Source organism: Capra hircus, chromosome 20, assembly GCF_001704415.2.
Source record: "Capra hircus breed San Clemente chromosome 20, ASM170441v1, whole genome shotgun sequence".
Taxonomy (NCBI): Eukaryota; Metazoa; Chordata; class Mammalia; order Artiodactyla; family Bovidae; genus Capra; species Capra hircus.
Window position 1 is genome coordinate 29,731,609 of NC_030827.1, and position 21,332 is coordinate 29,752,940.

A 21,332-nucleotide genomic window follows, 5' to 3' on the forward strand; every position below is an offset into this window, starting at 1 on the left:
ATTAAGAGACAGTGATAGCCCACCTTATTTTCTTTACAGAGGATGTAACAAAGCTCCTAGATCAAGGGCATTATTAGGGTCACTTGGCTATTTTGTGAAAGAGAGTGCAAATTTAGCAGTAGCTAGAAGAGCAGTATGGAGAAGGCAATGGCACCCCTCTCCAGTACTCTTGCCTGGAAAATCCCATGGACGGAGGGGCCTGTCAGGCTGCAGTCCATGGGGTCACGAAGAGTCAGACACGACTGAGTGACTTCACTTTGACGTTTCACTTTCATGCATTGGAGAAGGAAATGACAACCCACTCCAGTGTTCTTGCTTGGAGAATCCCAGGGACGGTGGAGCCTGGTGGGCTGCCATCTATGGGGTCGCACAGAGTCAGACACGACTGAAGTGACTTAGCAGCAGCAGCAGCAGCAAGAAAAGAGCAGTAAGCCAGTGTTTCAGGCTAGCTAGAACATTTAACTCTTTGGAAGATGAGATATAGAGGTATCACGGAGGGAAAAATATTAATACAACCTATGATAGCTTACATTGAAGGATGTCGGATTCGTGATCTCTGAAGATTTAGCTTCGGGACCAGTGACCAGGCTTGATCACTCAAGAGCTTTGTGTAGAAGAGTTTTATTAAAGTAAGAAAAGGGACAGAGAAAGTTTCTGACATAGACATCAGGAGGACAGAGAGTGTCCCCCTTGCTAGTGTTAGCAAGGGAGCTATGTTCAGTTCAGTTCCGTCCAGTCGCTCAGTCGTGTCCGACTCTTTGTGACCCCATGAATCGCAGCATGCCAGGCCTCTCTGTCCATCACCATCTCCCGGAGTTCACTCAGATTCACGTCCATCGAGTCCGTGATGCCATCCAGCCATCTCATCCTCGGTCATCCCCTTCTCCTCCTGCCCCCCAATCCCTCCCAGCATCAGAGTCTTTTCCAATGAGTCAACTCTTCGCATGAGGTGGCCAAAGTGCTGGAGCTGCAGCTTTAGCATCATTCCTTCCAAAGAAATCGCAAGGTTGATCTCCTTCAGAATGGACTGGTTGGATCTCTTTGCAGTCCAAGGGACTCTCAAGAGTCTTCTCCAACACCACAGTTCAAAAGCATCAATTCTTCAGTGCTCAGCATTCTTCACAGTCTAACTCTCACATCCATACATGACCACAGGAAAAACCATAGCCTTGACTAGACGGACCTTAGTCGGCAAAGTAATGTCTCTGCTTTTGAATATACTATCTATCTATGTGGTCCGCTGGAGAAAGGAATGGCAAGCCACTTCAGTATTCTTGCCTTGAGAACCCCATGAACAGTATGAAAAGGCAAAATGATAGAATACCGAAAGAGGAACTCCCCAGGTCATTAGGTGCCCAATATGCTACTGGAGATCAGTGGAGAAATAACTCCAGAAAGAATGAAGGGATGGAGCCAAAGCAAAAACAATACCCAGTTGTGGATGTGACTGGTGATAGAAGCAAGATCCGATGCTGTAAAGAGCAATAGTGCATAGGAACCTGGAATGTCAGGTCCATGAAACAAGGCAAATTGGAAGTGATCAAGCAAGGGAGCTATATACTTGTTTAATTCAGTTCAGTCACACAGTCGTGTCCAACTCTTTGTGAATCGCAGCACGCCAGGCCTCCCTGTCCATCACCAACTCCCGGAGTTCACTCAGACTCGCGTCCATCCAGTCACTGATGCCATCCAACCATCTCATCCTCTGTCGTCCCCTTCTCCTCCTGCCCTCAATCCCTCCCAGCATCAGTCTTTTCCAATGAGTCAACTCTTCACATGAGGTGGCCAAAGTACTGGAGTTTCAGCCTTAGCATCATTCCTTCCAAAGAACACCCAGGACTGATCTTTAGAATGGACTGGTTGGATCTCCTTGCAGTCCGAGGGACTCTCAAGAGTCTTCTCAAACACCACAGTTCAAAAGCATCAATTCTTTGGCACTCAGCTTTCTCCACAGTCCAACTGTCACATCCATACATGACCACTGGAAAAATCATAGCCTTGACTAGATGGTCCTTTGTTGGCAAAGTTATGTCTCTGCTTTTGAATATGCTATCTAGGTTGGTCATAAATTTCCTTCCAAGGATTAGTTATTACAATAAATCAGAAGAATGTCTCAAGTTTGAGAAAATTTTACCAGACCCACTCCCATAATTTACACTTTAGGATAACAGGATTACAACTTAACAATAGAAAGAAACTACCAGAGCCACTCCCATAATTTACATTTTAAGATATCAAGATTAGTCAGAAGGTGTTTCAGGAAGGAGAAACTGTCCTCAAGCAGGATACAGAGTTGTTATATAATCCCTAGTACAGAGTTTAAACTGAATTGTTTGTTGTGTAATCATCAGTTCCCAGCTTAAAGAAAAAATACAATTTATGTAACTAAGACTAAGGAATGTAGAGAGAAAACAAAAACAAAAACAAAAACCTTAGTCCTTTCCTCCTCCTTGAGAATTCCGGATACCTATCGCTTTGCTGACTAAGGTCCATCTAGTCAAGGCTTTTCCAGTAGTCATGTATGGATGTGAGAGTTGGACTGTGAAGATGGCTGAGCACTGAAGAATTGATGCTTTTGAACTGCGGTTTTGGAGAAGACGCTTGAGAGTCCCCTGGACTGCAAGGAGATCCAACCAGTCCATTCTGAAGGGAGATCAGCCCTGGGATTTCTTTGGAAGCAATGATGCTAAGGCTGAAACTCCAGTACTTTGGCCACCTCATGCGAAGAGTTGACACATTGGAAAAGACTTTGATGCTGGGAGGGACAGTGGGCAGAAGAAGGGGACGACAGAGGATGAGATGGCTAGATGGCATCACTGACTCGATGGACGCGAGTCTGAGTGAATTCCGGGAGTTGGTGATGGACAGGGAGGCCTGGCGTGCTGCAGTTCATGGGGTTGCAAAGAGTTGGACACGACTGAGTGACTGAACTGAACTGAACTGATCGCCTCCTCGAGAACCCCAGACCCTTTTCTCCTCCTCAAGGAACTCTGAATTTCTTATCAACCTGCCTAGGAATTGACTCTCTCACCTATTTAATATATTGTTTTAAAGGGAGGGAAGAAATAGTATGTAGGGGGATAAGGGCACTGATAGATTGCCTATGCTAGTTTTTTAGCCAAACATATCATATAGATTGATGTTCTTAATATTTAATACCTCTAGGTCAATATATAGTATCTCTAGATCAAAAAGTTTAATTCCATATCAAAAAATTGCATCTATACATGTCTGTTATAATATTTTAATGAAAATATTTTTAAGCTTATCCTATATTGATATAATAGTAATGGTAAACCACTTCAATATCCTTGCCTTGAGAACCCCATGGACAATACAAAAAGGCAAAAAAATATGACTCCAGAAGATGAGCCCACCAGGTCAGTAGGTGTCCCGTATGCTCCTGGGGAAGCACAGAGAAATAGGTCAAGAAAGAATGAAGAGGCTGGGCCAAAGGAGAAACAATGTTGGTTACTACGAGTGAGATGACACAGAACACTCAAGACATATGAGACGCATACAAGAGACATACGCTCTGGCCAGAGGGACAAGAACCGTGTGCCAGTGAGCTCGCGGTTTATTTATATACATCCCCTCTGGGCAGAATTCCAGACTGTATGACTAAGCCTTCTTAGTACAGCGCATGTGCATATATGTTATCATACAGCAAAAGGGAGTGAAATTCCGGCTTACTGCAGAGTCTGTCCAGAGCCCTTATCATAAGAAGGGAATGTTCCCTTATTAGCAAGGGATCGTTAGTCTCAAGGCTCTGTCGGTCTCCTTGGCAGAACATCCTGTTTGCAAGCAGCACATCTCCACTTTCCCTATTGTGGCTGCATTAACCCTTCAAACAACCCACAGTTGTGGATATATCTGGTGGTGACAGTAAAGTCTGATGCTGTAAAGAACAATATTGCATAGGAACATGGAATGTTAGGTCGATGAATCAAGGCAAATTGGATGTGGTCAAGCTGGAGATGGCAAGAATGAACATCAATATTTTTGGAATCAGTGAACTAAAATGGATGGGAATGGGTGAATTTAAGTCAGTTGAACATTACAGCTGCTACTGTGGGCAAGAATCCCTTAGACGGAATGGAACAGCCCTCATCATCAACAAAAGAGTCCAAAATTCAGTATTTGGGGGGCAGTCTCAAAACAACAGAACGATCTTGGTTTGTTTTCAAGGCAAACTATTCAACATTACATTAATCCAAGTCTATGCCCCAACCACTAATGCCAAAGGAGTTGAAGTCAAATGGTTCTGAGAAGATCTACACAGCCTTCTAGAACTAACACCCCCAAAAGATGTCCTTTCAATTATAGAGGATTGGAATGCAAAAGTATATAGTCAAGAGTAACAGGCAAGATTGGTCTTGGAGTACAAAATGAAGCAGGGCAAAAGCTAACAGAGTTTTGCCAAGAGAGCACAATGGTCATAGCAAACATTCTTCCCTCCAGAACAGAAGAGACAACTCTACACATGGACATTCCCAGATGGTCAACATCAAAATCAGGTTGATTATATTTTTTTTTGCAGCTGAAGATGGACAAGCTCTATACAGACAGCAAAAACAAGACCAGGAGCTGACTGTGGCTCAGATCAAGAGTTCCTTATTGCAAAATTCAGACTAAAATCTAAGAAAGTATGGAAAACCACAAGGCAATTCATCTGTGACCTAAACCAAATCTTCTATGATTATACAATGGAGGTTACAAATAGTTTTAGGGGATTAAATCTGGTAGACAGAGTGCCTGAAGAACTATGGATGGAGGTTTGTAACATTGTACAAGAGGTTCTGACCAAAGCCATTCCCAAGAAAAAGAAATGCAACAAGGCAAATTGGTTGTCTGAGGAGGTCTTATAAGTATCTGAGAAAAGAAGAGAAGCAAAAGGCAAAAGAGAAAGGGAAAGATATAACTAACTGAATGCAGAGTTCCAGAGAATGGTAGGGATGGGGAAAAAAAGTGTTTTTAAAGGAGCAATGCAAAGAAATAGAGGAAAACAATAGAATGGGAAAGACTAGAGATCTTTTCAAGAAAATTGGAGATACCAAGGGAACATTTCATGGAAACATGAGCACAATAAAGGTCAGAAAGGCAAGGAACTAACAGAAGCAGAAAAGATGGCAAGACATCTAGTTCTTCTTCTACACAGAAGAACTATACAAAAAAGGTCTTAATGATCCAGATAACCATGATGGTGGTCACTCACCTAGAGCCAAACATCTCAGAGTGTGAAGTCAAGTGGGCTTAGGAAGCATTACTATGAAAATAGCTAGTGGAGGTGATGGAATTTCAGCTGAGCTATTTCAAATCCTAAAATATGATGCTGTTAAAGTGCTGCAGTCAATATGCCAGCAAATTTGGAAAACACGGCAGTGCCCACAGAACAAGAAGAGATCAGATGTCAATCCCATGGAAGGGTATTGCTGAAGAATGTTCAAAGTACCATATAAATGTGCTCCTTTCACATGCTAGCAAGGTAATGCTCAAAAATCCTTCAAGTTAGATTTCAACAGTATATGAAATAAGAACTTGCAGATGTTCAAGCTGGATTTAGAAAAGGCAGAGGAAACTGAGATCAAATTGCCAACATCTGTTGGATCATAGAAAAAGCAAGCAAATTAAAAAAGAAATCCTCTTCTGCTTTGTTGACTATGCTAAAGGCTTTGAATATGTGGATCAGAACAAACTGTATAAAATTCTTAAAGAGATAGGAATACAGACCACCTTACTTGTCTTGTGAGAAACCTGAATGCAGGTCAAGAAGCAACATTTAGAACTAGATATGGAACAATGGATTGGTTCAAAATTGGGAAAGGAGTATGTCAAGGCTGTTTATTGTGAATCTGCTTATTTAACTTCCATGCAGAATAGGTCATGCAAAATTCAGGCTGGATGAAGCACAACCTCTAGTCAAGATTATAAGGGGAAATATCAACAAGCTCAGATATACAGATTATACCATTCTAATGAATGCCAAAATCAGATTGATTACATTCTTTGCAGCCAAAGATGGAGAAGCTGTATACAGTCAGCAAAAACAAGACTGAGAGCTGACTGTGGCTCAGATCATGAACTCTTATTGCCAAATTCAGACTTAAATTGAAGAAAGTCGGGAAAGCCACTAGACCATTCAGGTATGACCTACATCAAATCCATTATGATTATAGAGTAGAAGTGACAAATAGATTCAACAGATTAGAACTGAAAGACAGAGTGTCTGAAGAACTAAAGAGAGAGGTTCATGACATTGTACAGGAGGCACTGATCAAAACCATTCCCCCCCCCCAAAAAAAAATCCAAAAAGGCAAAATGGTTGCCTGAGGAGACCTTACAAATAGCTGAGAGAAGAAGAGATGCTAAAAGCAAAGGAGAAAAGGAAACACATACCCATTTGAATGCAGAGTTCCAAAGAAGAGCAAGGAGAGATAAGAAAACCTTCCTCAGTGATCAATGCAAAGAAATAGAGGAAAACGATAGAATGGGAAAGACTAGAGATCCCTTCAGGAAAATTAGAGATACCAAGGGAACATTTCATGCAAAAGTGGACACAATAAAGGACAGAAATGGAACAGACCTAACAGAAGCAGAAGAGATTAAGAAGTGTCAAGAATACACAGAAGAACCATGCCATAAAGATCTTCATCAGATAACCATGATGGTATGATCACTCACCTAGAGCCAGACATCCAGGAATGAGTAGTCAAGTGGGCCTTAGGAAGCATCACTATGAACAAAGCTAGTGGAGGTGATGGAATTCCAGTTGAGTGATTTCATATCCTAAAAGATGATGCTGTGAAAGTGATGCACTCAATATGCCAGTAAATTGGGAAAACTCAGCAGTGGCCACAGGACTGGAAAAGGTCAGTTTTCATTCCAATCCCAGAGAAAGGCAATGTCAAAGAATGCTCAAACTACCGTACAATTGTACTCATCTCACATGCTAACAAAGAAATGCTCAAAATTCTCCAAGCTAGGATTCAAAGGTATGTGAACTGTGAACTTCCAAATGTTCAAGCTGGATTTAGAAAAGGCAGAGGAAACAGAGATCAAACTGTCAACATCCGTTGGATCATCAAAGAAGCAAGAGAGTTCCAGGAAAACATCTACGTTTGTTTTATTAACTATGCCAAAACTTTTGCCTGTGTGGTTCACGACAAACTGTCAGAAATTTTTTAACAGATGGGAATACCAGACCACCTGACCTGCCTCCTGAGAAATCTGTGTGCAGGTCAAGAAGCAATAGTTAGAACTGGTCATGGAACAACAGACTGGTTCCAAATTGGGAAAGGAGTACATCAAGGCTGTATATTGTCAACCTGCTTATTTAAGTTACATGCAGGGTACATCATGCAAAATGCCCACCTGGTTGAAGCACAAGCTGAAATCAAGATTGCTTGGAGAAATATCAATAACCTCAGCTACATAGATGACACCACCCTTATGGCAGAAATAGAAGAACTAAAGAGTTTCTTGATGAAAGTGAAAGAGGAGAGTGAAAATGTTGGCTGAATACTCAACATTCAGAAAACTACGATCATGGCAACTGGTCCCATTACTTCATGGAAAATAGATGGGGAAATAATGGAAACAGTGAGAAACTTAATTTTGGGGGTTTCAAAATCACTTCAGATGGTGACTGCAGCCATGAAATTAAAGGACACTTGCTCCTTGGAAGAAAAGCTAGGACCAACCTAGACAGAATATTCAAAAGTAGAGATATTAATTTGTCAACAAATGTCCATCTAGTCAAAGCTACATTTTTTCTAGTAGTCATGTATGGATGTGAGAATTGGACCATTAAAAAAGCTGAACACTGAAGAATTGATGCTTTTGAATTGTGGTGTTGGAGAAGAATCTTGAGAGTCTGTTGGATTGCAAGGAGATCAAACCAGTCAATTCTAAAGGAGATCAGCCCTGAATATTCATTGGAAGGACCGATGCTGAAGCTGAAGCTCCAATATTTTGGCCACATGATGTGAAGAACTGACTCACTTGAAATGACCCTATGCTGGGAAATATTGAAGACAGGAGGAAAAGGGGATGGCAGGATGAGATGGTTGGATGGCATCACCAACTAGATGGATGTCAGTTTGAGCAAGCTCCTGGAGTTGGTGATGGACAGGAAGTCCGGACATGCTGCAGTCCATGGGGCTACAAAGAGTTGGAGACAATTGAGCAACTGAACTTAACTGAATTGCAGAAAGTGTAGAGGAACTAAAGAACCTCTTGATGAAGGTGAAAGAGCCAAGTGAAAATGTTGACTTAAAACTAAACATTCAAAAAACTAAGATCATGGCATCTTTTCCCATCACTTCATGGCAGATAGAAGGGGGAAAAAGTGGAAACAGTGATAGATTTTATTTTCTTGAGTTCCAAAATCACTGCAGATGGTGACAGTAGCTAAGAAATTAAAAGAGACACTGGCTCCTTGGAAGAAAAGTTATGAAAACCTAGAGAATGTCTTAAAAAGCAGAGACATTACTTTGTTGACAAAGGTCAATGCAGTCAAAGCTATGGTTTTTCTAGTAGTCATTATGGATATGAGATTTGGGCCATAAAGAAGGCTGAGCACTGAAGAATGGACGCTCTAATTGTGGTGCTGGAGAAGTCTCTTGAAAGTTGCTTGTACTGCAAGATCAAACTATTCAATCCTAAAGGAAAATAACCCTGAATATTCTTTGGGAAGATTGATGCTAAACCTGATGTTCCAATAGTTTGGCCCTCTGTGGTAAGAGTCGACTCATTGGAAAAGACCCTGATGCTGGGAAAGATTGAGGACATGAGGAGAAGGGGGTGACAGATGATCAGATGGTTTAATGACATCACTGACTTAATGGATGTGAGTTTGAGCAAACTTTGTGTGATAGCGAAGGATAGGGAAGCCTGGCATGCTGAAATTCATGTGGTCGCAAAGAGTTGAACACGACTTAGTGAGTGAATGACAATTGATACAATCATGAATGATAAAATGTGCCTGTCCTCAGGGAGCTTAAAACCCCTTGGAAATAAGTTACCATAAGTAAAAGAGTAAGTAAACCATTGAGAATGCCAGGTACAGGCAAGTGCTATACAGAAAACTTTAAAAGATTAGTTAACAGGTATGCAACTTTCCCTTTTCATTGGTCTGGTATGGGAAAGCCTCAATGAAAAGCTAATGTTGTAGCAAAGAGTTAATTTAATTCATCTTCTATGGTGAAGGATTAGGCTATAGTTGCTGTCATAAACAATGAAGCAGTGACAATCTTTGGCTTCTGCAGAGGTACCCTTTTTTCTTCCAAGTCAAGAGACGAAATAAAAATTTCTCTAATTTAGAAAAGAGCATAAAATGAACTTTTTAATATCCTTTTAAAAATTGTTTTCCTGAATATTTTATATCCTCACCAACATGTCCTCAAATCCTCATCAAACCTTAATACTTTCATCCACCTCTCCTTTTACAGTATGTTAATCTGATGGATTAACATTTCACTTTCTTTCATTACTTAAGAGATTATTAATTTAAAGCATTTTATATTTGCTAATATAACTGCACATTAGTCAAGCTTTTAAAATTCATTTTATGAAAACTAACATTTTTCAAAAGGAATATATCAGCATAGTTCAATAATTAAATGATACCAAAACACCTATAACATAGTTACCTGTAAGGACTTTCCTTACTTCATCCATCGTAGGAGTAACCACCATGAACTTATTTAACTCTATATCTGGCACCTATGTATTACTGTATTTTTTAAATATTTAATATGTATCTTTGATTTATCAGTTTTAAAGATTTTTATTTTCCCATTATAGTAGATGATGATTTAACCCACTTGTTTTTCCAGTTCTCCTATCCCATCTCCAAAAATCTCATAGATTGATATTCAGTGTTACAATTTGCACTCATAAAATGTTATTCACAGATGAGGATTGCAAATGTATTGTGATTATGTGTCATATCTTACTTTTTTTTTTCAGGATTTGATATTTGCTTTGTTTTCCTTAATTGATTTCCTGGTCCATGCTGCTAATTCTTCCTACACTCAGCAAGACTTTCTAGCATTGTTTTCCACACAGTCAATCATGTAAGGTGGCTTACTAGTTCAATTTTCCTTTTCTTGACCATGTCCATCTTGGAAATATTTTATCTAGAGTAATTGTACTGCACATATACTCACTGCTATGATTCCATGATTTCCCTTCATCACTAACCTCTCTATACCTGCATTGGTGCTCCTGTTTTCTGTCACAGAGTCTTCCTTTCTATGAATTTATCCTACTGGTTTGGTCAACAACATTCTCCAGTAGCTGAGAAAGGGATAATGGATAATAAATATCTTGAGACTCTACTTGGTTCAATTCTACCCTCATACTTGATTGATAGTTTGGTTATGCATGAAATTTCAGTTGCAAATAATCTTCTTTCAAGGTTTTGAAACATACTCCTCTGCCTTCTAGTTCCCAGAGTTACTAAGATGTTGGAAAACATTCTGCTTCTTCATCTTTTGCAAAAGGATGTTTTTTGCAAAACAGAAGTCCTGTTTTTTCCTCAAATGCTGTGGCACTCTCCTGAAGCTTACAGAATCCCATCATTACCTGAATATCTTAGTTTTAAAATTGTGGGCATTGAGCCAAGCTGTTTTTAATCTAGCCACTCTCTGGATCCTTCAATCTGGAAACTCATGGGTTTCAGTTATGGAAAAGTCTCAACCCCTGGACCTCTAGGTAAGTCCCTCCCATACTGTTAAAGAGCAGGCGTAAGACAATACACGTGTGTAAGCCGTACTTGATAGTCTGTTATGTTAAGGGTTAATGTCAGGGGTTTCATACCTATATTACTGTGATAAACAATAAAACACATAGCTTTCCTTTTTTGAAGATAAATATCTCTTCTTTCTGAAGAAGTTGTAGAGATTTTCACTGGACATTTAATCTGTGTAGGAGGTTTTAGGGTACCAATCCATCACTGTTACATCCTGAGCTCTAACGAAGTTGCAAGGGGGCAAATAAAATAGAAGTAGCTGCTTTACTACCTATAATCGAAGACTTCCTGATAAAGCTGGATTCGATGAGGCATTGCCTCCCACCTCATTCTCTAAAATGAATTTAAATTCCCTTTCACTGGAGATTGCAGACCTCCTCACTGAGGGACAGTTCCTGTCTCAGTGGTTTTATTAGAAAATTTTGGAAGTAGAAGAGAAAAATCATTGCCCTTGAGATAGTGATAAAGAGAAAGGAAAGTAAGAGAGCCATTTTTACACTTACCTCATTTTATGTAGCAATTCTGCTCTTTGTCAATGTACTCTATGGAGTTTTCCTAATTTCACCAGAAAAAGCATACTTTTTCCTTTCTTCCTGAAACTAAAGGTCATGGAGTGTTGTAGAGTGCTTATTTCAACTTTCCTCAAGTGACCAAAAAAAAAAAAAAAGGAAATTATTTCTTTATTGATCTTGGCAGGAACATGGGAATAGCAAAAGGTCTCTCCCTTACCCCTCATGTCTACAGTTGTGATTCTTAAAATTTAGCGTGTATAAATACAAACAGGGAAGTTTATTAAAATGCAAAAGATTATCATTCTGAGAATTATCATTCAGTATGTATGAATGAAACACGCTTAAGTCCAGGAATATGTATTTTTTAATAAGCTTCTCTCTTGATTGTTTTCCAGATGGTCTTTAGATTCCACTTTGAGAAACACTCAACACAATGTCAAGTACCTGTACATAAATTTATAAATTCAGAGAAATAATAAACCCAGAAATAGATTTGAAAGTCCATGTTTTTGTTTTGTTTTCAATAAGATGTGTAAAATATGAACATAAACTCGGCCTTAATGTTCTATAGATTTGTTTTGCTTCATGTTCACTAACTGGTACTAACTAATGTGAGTTCTAAACTAGAAAGAATTTTTTGTATTATTTTTTCTCCATTACAATTATGTGCCAGGATTATTCTCCACTCATAAACTATTTATCTGCCTCAGTTCAGTTCAGTTCAGTCGCTCAGTCGTGTCCGACTCTGCGACCACATGAATCTCAGCACGCCTGGCCTCCTTGTCCATCACCATCTCCCGGAGTTCATTCAGACTCATGTCCATCGAGTCAGTGATACCATCCAGCCATCTCATCCTCTGTCGTCCCCTTCTCCTCCTGCCCCCAATCCCTCCCAGCATCACAGTCTTTTCCAATGAGTCAACTCTTCATATGAGGTGGCCAAAGTACTGGAGCTTCAGCTTTAGCATCATTCCTTCCAAAGAAATCCCAGGGCTGATCTCCTTCAGAATGGACTGGTTGGATCTCCTTGCAGTCCAAGGGACCCTTAAGAGTCTTCTTCAACACCACAGTTCAAAAGCATCAATTCTTCGGCGCTCATCTTTCTTCACAGTCCAACTCTCACATCCATACATGACCACTGGAAAAACCATAGCCTTGTTGGCGAAGTAATGTCTCTGCTTTTCAATATGCTATTTAGGTTGGTCAAAACTTTTCTTCCAAGGAGTAAGTGTCTTTTAATTTCATGGCTGCAATCACCATCTGCAGTGATTTTGGAGCCCCCCAAAATAAATTCTGACACTGTTTCCACTGTTTCCCCATCTATTTCCCATGAAGTGATGGGACTGGATCCCATGATCTTCGTTTTCTGAATGTTGAGCTTTAAGCCAACTTTTTCACTCTCCTCTTTCACTTTCATCAAGAGGCTTTTGAGTTCCTCTTCACTTTCTGCCATAAGGGTGGTGTCATCTGCATATCTGAGGTTATTGATATTTCTCCTAGAATACCCTTTTTTCTTTCCTTCCATCCTCTCCTTTTTATTGGTTGGCATGACTCCCGGCAATATTTTAGATTTCATTTTAAATGTCGCTCACTCAGTTCTTTCTGGACATCAATCCTGACTTATATCAGTATGTTATTAACTCTTAAAGAGCCTTGGCCATTGCCATTTTCATAATTATGGTATGGAGCTATTTGTCTGAATATTTTACCAATGTCTATCCCTAATGTTAGACTCTAAACTCCAATAGAATATATTCATATTAATTATCTTTTAGCCTCCATTGGAAAATACTTATTATATATCTCTAGTTCTTTGACGTGATCCTGCTTAGTTATAGCCAGTAATTCAACGAACAAAGTAGACAACGATGATGGTGATAATAACAAAAAATATCATTATTTATACTCTTGATTCTTACATATTTATTGTAAAGGCTTAAATCTGTAGTTTAATAATAATTAAAGCCCCAAAATGCTTCCCAGGTGACACTAGTGGTAAAGAACCCACCTGCCAGTGCCAGAGACAGTAAGAGATGTGAGTTCGATTCTTGGGTCAGAAAGATCCCCTGCAGAGGGAAATGGCAACCCTCTCCAGTATTCTTGCCTGGAGAATCCCATGGACAGAGGAGCCTGGTGGGCTGCAGTCCATGGGGTCGCAGAGTCAAACAGGACTGAGGGACTAAGCACAGCACATGTCATGTAATAGTGTCACATGTTTTCAAATTTTGGGGTTAAACCCAAAGCCAATACATATTTTTTTCCCACAGTTTAGCTTTAACTTACCTCTTCACCTTGTCACTATTTTTTGACTAAGCTCTTAATTGTCCTGAACTTAACCATTCCTGAATATCAAAAAATTGCCCAAACTCTGACTTTCTAGATGCTGTTTTCTCTATTAGGAATGCCTTCTTTCTTTTGCCCTCTCTCTCTATTCCTACTCAAACTGAAATTAGCTATTTCTGACTCTCTCAAATTGTATTAGTATTTATTTTCTATAATTAAAAGTACTGTATTATATTGTAATAATCCATTTAGTCCAATTTCTACTAGATTGCATTTTTCTAGTAGGCAGGGTATCCCTGTGTTTTAACTGGCTAAAATAGTGCTTACCACTGAGCATACATAAATGCGTATGTACAGTATAAGTATATGTAAGTATATTTGGGACTTATTTGAATGACATGTATAATCATGTTAAAATTTTCCATAATCATAATCTTTTTGATAGAAGTCTCAAAACTTTATAGAGATAAATATTTATACTACTGGCATATTCCTAGAATCACTAGAAAAAATTCACAAATAGCAAGATTTCTGTTTATAAGGTACAGTAAACCTATGCTAGAAAGTAAAAGAAGAAATGTTAGTAAACCTATGCTTTAGAAGATCTAGTATCATATGCACTTTATAAATAACTTACTTCCTAACTTTACTCTTATTATCTCATTATGTATGTGGCACATATTTGGTAATTTTCTCTTCATCCAAGAATTCTTAAAAAACCCTCTTTAGTGGCAAGAATAATAACAATGGGATTTAATAGATTGCCTTATTTTATTATTATAATCATCTTATGAAACAGGGAAGACAACTACTGAGTTATATTATTTTGATTAGAATTTTATGCATAGTTGATCCTTTTAAATTTTACTACTATTATTTAAATTGTACTGAAAAGTAAAAACTTTTTAATTGTAAGATTTATATGGAACATAAATTTTAGAGATTATTACTTGTTTTATCATGGGAACTAAGATTTATTATTATTATTCTGGCAACAGAAATACTACAGTTTTAACACCACAATTATTTCCTATAATAAGGACTTCGCTTTCATGTTATATGCTGAGGGATATAATTTGAATCATATTTATAAAATTTATCTCCATGATACTAGCCACATTTATACTATAATGCTATTAAGGGATTTTACAATCTAAAATAAATGTCTTCCATTTTTAATTGAAGATGAAATAATTAGCTATATTCTAGGGAAAACACTAATATCTTATCTATGTTTGATTTATTTCAAATTAAGTTCAAGGAAAAACAAATTGAATATTTTCTAACTATAGGTATGTGATAAAAATAATTGTAGAGACTTAAAATTATTATTATGCTTAATTTATTTCTGCAGGATATAAATAATAAGAAATGAGAAAATAAGCCTAAATGGAAGATGTCTAGTAACTGAGTTTTGAAATAACAAAGATGTAAAAATCAGGCCCCCAAATCATAACCTTTGACATACATTACCTATAAAACAGTTTTATTATAAATTGTATTTTTATATTTCGAAAATAATCGGAATTTGACTTTAAAAGAGTCTGACTCTAATTTGAGTCTAAAAACTGACAGATTCTTGAAAATTTTCTTCAGATATAATTCATCTTGTAATTTTAAATAGTTGAAGCAAAAAGGTAGAAATGGAATTTATATTCAAGCTGAATATCGATCTTCAGAAATAACTCAAACTAGTATTGGGGACTAAACTGCTATAATCACTGTTGATTGTTATCTCCTTGTACTTACTAAGAATTCAGATTTCATGAGAAGCTACTCACTTTTCTCCAACACATGGGCTTCTCTTTACACACAAGCTGGATTTTGCTTGAGCCCTAGAGTGAACAGATACAATGTGAATGACCCTAGAATGCACACCATGTGATCCGGTATGCCTGCTGCCATCTTAGCACCATTCTAGTTCTTTCTACACTTGCTTTGTGCAGTGAAGGCTGGAAGCCTGGAAACCACATATGGTTGGCTCTCTTGCCATCGACTGCTGAGGTTTCACCACTGAGAGGGCAGGCGTGGTTCAGAAGGTGGAAGAGAGGTAGACATCATTTTATTTGACATTCCTTTCTTTGACAGCGGTGAGTGCTGACTGAACTTCAGCTGAGAGCACGTAGGTGATTTGTCAGCAGATTCCAGGCATTCTGCAGATCATCTGCTTCAGCATTACAGACAGTGTGCTCATCAGGGGTGTTGTTTTGAAACCCCTGCAATGACTTGATTTTCTGAAAGCTGGAAATGGGATTCTTTGACCTCTAATCATGCACGCTTTGTCATGATTTATAAACAATTAATCCCCACATCAGATACCATCCCATTGGTATATTTAGGGTCTTTTTTTTTTTATTGTTGTTGTCATTTTCTTAACTGAAAACTGACTCAAATACCACTTATTATCATCATAGTGTCCACTCAGTTGTGTCTGACTCTTTGTGACCCCATGGACTATTAGTTCAGTTCAGTTCAGTCACTCAGTAGTGTCTGACTCTTTGCGACCCCATGGACTACAGCACACCAGGCCTCCCTGTCCATCACCAACTCCTGGAGTTTACTCAAGTTCATGTCCACTGAGTCTGTGATGTCATCCAACCATCTCATCCTCTGTCATCCCCTTCTCCTCCTGCCTTCAATCCTTCCCAGCATCAGGGTCTTTTTCGATGAGTCAGCTGTTTGCATCAGGTGGCCAAAGTACTGGAGCTTCAGCTTCAGCATCACTCCTTCCAATGAACATTCAGGACTGATTTCCTTTAGGATTGACTGGTTGGATCTCCTTGCAGTCCAAGGGACTCTCAAGAGTCTCATGGACGATAGCCCACCAGACTTCTTTTTCCATGGGATTCACCAAGCAAGACAACTGGAATAGTTTGCCATTTCCTTCTCCAGGGGATCTTCCTTGTGTCTCCAGAGATCTAAGGTGTGTCTCCTGAGTGTCCTGTATTGGCAGGTGGATTTTTTACCACTGAGTCACCTGGGAAGCCCCATGGGCTGAGTCAAATACAGCCCATCTCCTGGTGACACATCTCTTAGTATTAACAGAAAGAACGTCACCCATAAAGATAACACAAAAGAAAAAAAAAAAAACTATTTCCACATGGTTGATTCTTTCCCCTCAAATTATATTCAAATTTACAAACACACTCACAAACTATATTCAACTAAAGTAACAGAGATAACATCTCAAAGAGACTGTCAAATCAAGGAGTGTGTTTTTGTAAGTCTAGGAGAAAAGCAAAAAGCTCCAAATTTTTTTTCTTAAAATCCACAGTAATCACCAGTTGGAGACAATTATATGTTTTTAAGTTTTCAGGCTATGGCTCTTTTATCTACCTAAGCATAAATTATTCTTTTTACCTTGGAGAGGAGGGGTAGACAGGAGGGAATATAAACTCACAGATGACAAAGGCACTGTGATTTGTCCCAGGACAGAGGAGAGGACACATTTGTCAGAAGACTGTTCAACTCTTTAAATATATATATAGGCTGTGCTGAGTCTTTGTTGCTGCATGAGGGCTTACTCTAATTGTGGTCAGAGGGGCTACTCTTTGTTGCATTGCATGGGCTTCTCATTGTGGTGGCTTCTCTTGTTGCAGAGTGCAAGCTATAGGTGCATGGCTTCAGTAACTGTGGTGCACAGGCTTAGTTGCCTGAGGCATGCGAAATCTTTCCAGACCAGGGATCGAACCTATATCCCCTGCATTGGCAGGCAAATTCTTAGCCACTGGACTACCAGGGAAGTCCAGTTCTATTCAACTTTTGACATGTTTCCCCAGCCTCCAAAGTGATGCCTCTAAATTCTGCCTCTGTTTTTTCAAGGCAAGTGATTCCATGTCTCCACATGGAATTCTTCAATGTCTTGCCACTGTTTGTAGGATATATTCAGGCACCACTGGGGCTCACAAGGGCTTCTCAGGTGGTGCACTGGTAAAGAATCCACCTGCCAATGCAGGATATGCAGGAGACACAGGAATCTTCTTGAGTTGGGAAGATCCCCTTAAGTAGGAAAGGCAACCTACTCTAGTATTCTTGCCTGGAAAATCCCATGGATAGAGGAGCCTGGTGGGCTACCGTCCATAGGATCACAAAGAGTCAGACACAACTGAGTGACTGAACATGCACATGGCTCACGAGGATGCCCACTCCTGGGTCCTGCTGCTGACTTTACGTCTCTTCTCACTACTTTCTCCATTTACCTGACACTCCAGCCATGGGAAGCAACGGTTGCTGCCTTCACCTGTAATTGCATCTCTTGCCTCCAAGAGTCTCTCCATGTTCCCCACCTCTCAGAAAGCATTGCTTCCCATCTGAACTTCTCATCATCACTTTGAGTGCCAATTCAGCACTGACTACTCTGTTGAGTGTCTTTGATTTCCACTTCACAGTAAGGGAGAAAATTTTGTATTTTGTTTGACTTCCCCCTGTTCTATTACATATCTCTATGCTGATAATTATGACAGTTGATTAAATTTGTCTGTTTGAGTATCTAGCTTTATCACAGAATGTGAGATACTTGAGAACAAGCAATATATTTTTCTCTCCTTCCATCCTTAATATATTCCACGGTCCATGCTTGGTACTTGTAACTACGGCTACAAATGTTCATTGAACTAATAAATAAATGCATGCTTATTGACTTATACATTCATGAACTACAGTTTACAAGCATTAATTTGATTTTTAGAGCTTATCTGTGACTGGTAATTGTGATGAAAGTATGGAGAAATCATGCTACTGCCTTACACTATAGCTTTAAAAAAAAATGATACACTTCATCTCCGCTTCATATCCTGGATGCAGCAAACCTAATGATTTTAATGAAACTCTTCCCTGTGACTATAAAGACAGGCTATTGTTTGCTTGGACTTCATATCTTAATCATTAACATCTATGAATCAATTTACTATATATATATGTATATATATATATATGTGTAACCACATTTCCAGTTTTGTGCCCAACTTTTCCAGGGAACCCATAGTTCAAGCAGACCCTGTTGTGCCTGGTATTTGGAGGCAGTCAATAAACATTTGCATCATGAATGAGGGCACAAACTGTTCAGGTGGAAGCAAAAAGATTAACACAGTTAAGCTAACAATCATCAGATAACACAGAAAAAAATATTCTGTATGATGCTGTCTGCAAAACACCTATGCTTTAAACAAACAAACATCTTCATAAGAAGTGAGACACTTTAAATGCATGTCAGAATCATCTGATAGGAGAATGGGTTAAGGTGAATAAACAAGTTTGACTATAAGAAATTAGAGGGAAGAACAGAATAAAGCTGGGCCCCAAGAGTAAATGAAATGGGTACCAGAGAGTTATGCTAACCACATCCTTTCATAGGACCAGGAAATTTTACTTCTGAATCTGAAGAAGAAAATTCTTGTTATATTTGGAAAGCTCTTATCGGCTTTCTTCCAAAGGCAAATGTAGTCAAGTGTGGAAGGACTGTTGCTGAAGCTGAAGCTCCAATACTTTGGTCATCTGATGTGCAAAGCCAACTCATTGGAAAAGACTTTGATGTTGGGAAAGATGGAAGGCAAAAGGAGAAAGAGATGGTGGAGAATAAGATGGTTGCATGGCATCACCAACTCAATGGACATGAGTTTGAGCAAGCTCCACGAGATGGTGAAGGACAGGGAGACCTGGTGTGCTGCAGTCCATGGGTTCTCAAAGAGTCAGACAGGACTTAGAAACTAAACATCAACAAGCGGCTGACTGTTGTACTTATTTTGATGTATTGATTTTACAAGTTTTGTGGAGATCATTCTGTGATAAGTGTGGGAGAAGGGATAAGAAAGGGAATAAAAGTTGAAAAAATTAACAACAAGACTATTTTGAAAATGGAAGTAAAAAGCAAAATAAGAATTTAAAGGGAAGAAATGCTTAGTTGTAATAAATGAAGGCCGCTCTGGATCTTGGTTATCCAGACAATATTTTTTCACAAACAAATGTCAGTATATAGTAATAGCATTACAATAATTCTGTAATTTCTACTCTGAGGAACGTACTGTACAATTATAGCATGCAACATTTTGAGGGTTATAAATGCTTTTTATTTATTTATTTATTTAAAGCTCAGGGAATTCTGCAGAACCAATTTTACTGTTTTCAATGGCTTTATTTTTATTTGAATGGTGTTTTCTGTGATTTTTCTTTTGTTGTTCATGTATCCTGAGCCATTGGTCTATTTTGTGTTGTCCATAATATCTGTTTAGATCCATTCTTTGGACCTGTAAAAAGATCATGAATTTTGAGTCACTTGGTGCTAGGCAAAGTGATCTATTGTTTCTAAATTTCATAGTTGTCATCTGTAACATGAGGGTGATAATGCTGACATTGGGGATATTAAATGAGACTGTTTTTGACCTTGTTTATCTGGTTTGAAATACAGAATAAGTGCTGTGGTCAAGCTAACTCCCCCTTCTCTGTGTAATTCCAAATCTAAATGAGAAAAGCATTCATTTCAAAATAGAATAAGTTCTTTTATCTGTCCAAGGACACTGATTTATGAAGTACGTCCCAATAGGACTGCCCCATTCCTTGCCTGTGATGTGTTTTGATGTGTGTGATGTGTTTCGGTGTGTGTGATGTGTAAATTGTGTATAATGGTGTTTTGCAGGCACCATCATACACAGAACATTTTTTTCTGTGTGGTCTGTGTTTCTCAGAGTCCAAAGAAACATTCTGCTATTTCTCAGAAGGTTTTCAACTAAGATAGCAGATTACTTTCACATAAGCAATGAGAAGATGTCAGTCTAGATAAACATGGACCCAAGCTATTGATAATGTTTAACTAAAAATTAGCTTACATATTATGAAGGTGATCTAGCAACTAGGGAAGAGGGAGAATAGGGCAAGAAGGTAAGAGTTTTGGAAGAAGGAAAAAAATAATAAGATCAATGTTAATAGCTGACACTATTAACTCTGTGGCAGTTTCTATGCTAAACATTACATGGACTATTGCACTAATTCCCTCCAATAACTGCTGTAGATACTAGTTCTACAGCTATTGTACAAAGAGGGAAATTGGTTTGAGCTTGTATTTGAACCCACCAGCCTGACTCTTGCAAAACCATAAAACCAGGAAGAGGACAAGAAGAGGCAAACTGAATCATATCAGATAAGATAAGACTCTTTGGTTGCTTTTGTTCAGAAAAGAGAAAAAAAGAGAATGAGATGACTGCCAGTAAGTTGTTCCATTGTTCAGTTCCTAATTCCTGTCTGACTCTTTGTGACCCCATGAACTGTCAGTAAAAGTACTACTAATATTTATGAAATTCATCCTGGCCTTTAGATCTCTTGAATTCAGTCAGCATGTTAGGTTTGTTTTCTATGATCCTACTAACTGCAGCCCCCACCCCCACCCCACCAGCACCCCCCACCCCCACAAGTCATTTCTCTCTTCCATTCTAAGAACTTTCCAAGGTTATGTATGAAATAACTCCATAAAGTGAAAGATCCTTAATACTATTTGTTAGGTAGGTAGAATAGGGTAAGGGAGTCCAAAATGGTGGTGGCTAAAAGACAAGGAAGGGAAAAGCCCTGGAAAATAGAACAAAAGAAGGTCCAAGGACTGGAGTGAGGACCTCAGGTAAAACAAACAACACTCCTGGCTGGCCCAATTTACATAGGACAGGCCCAGGGAGAGATAAACATATAAAAAGAGGAGCCAAAGCTAGCTCTCTCTCTCTCTCCCCCACGTGCTGGGGCGTTCTTCCCCTCGTGTCTTTGGATCGACGTGCCCTCACACCTCGAAGATGGATTTTCCTGCT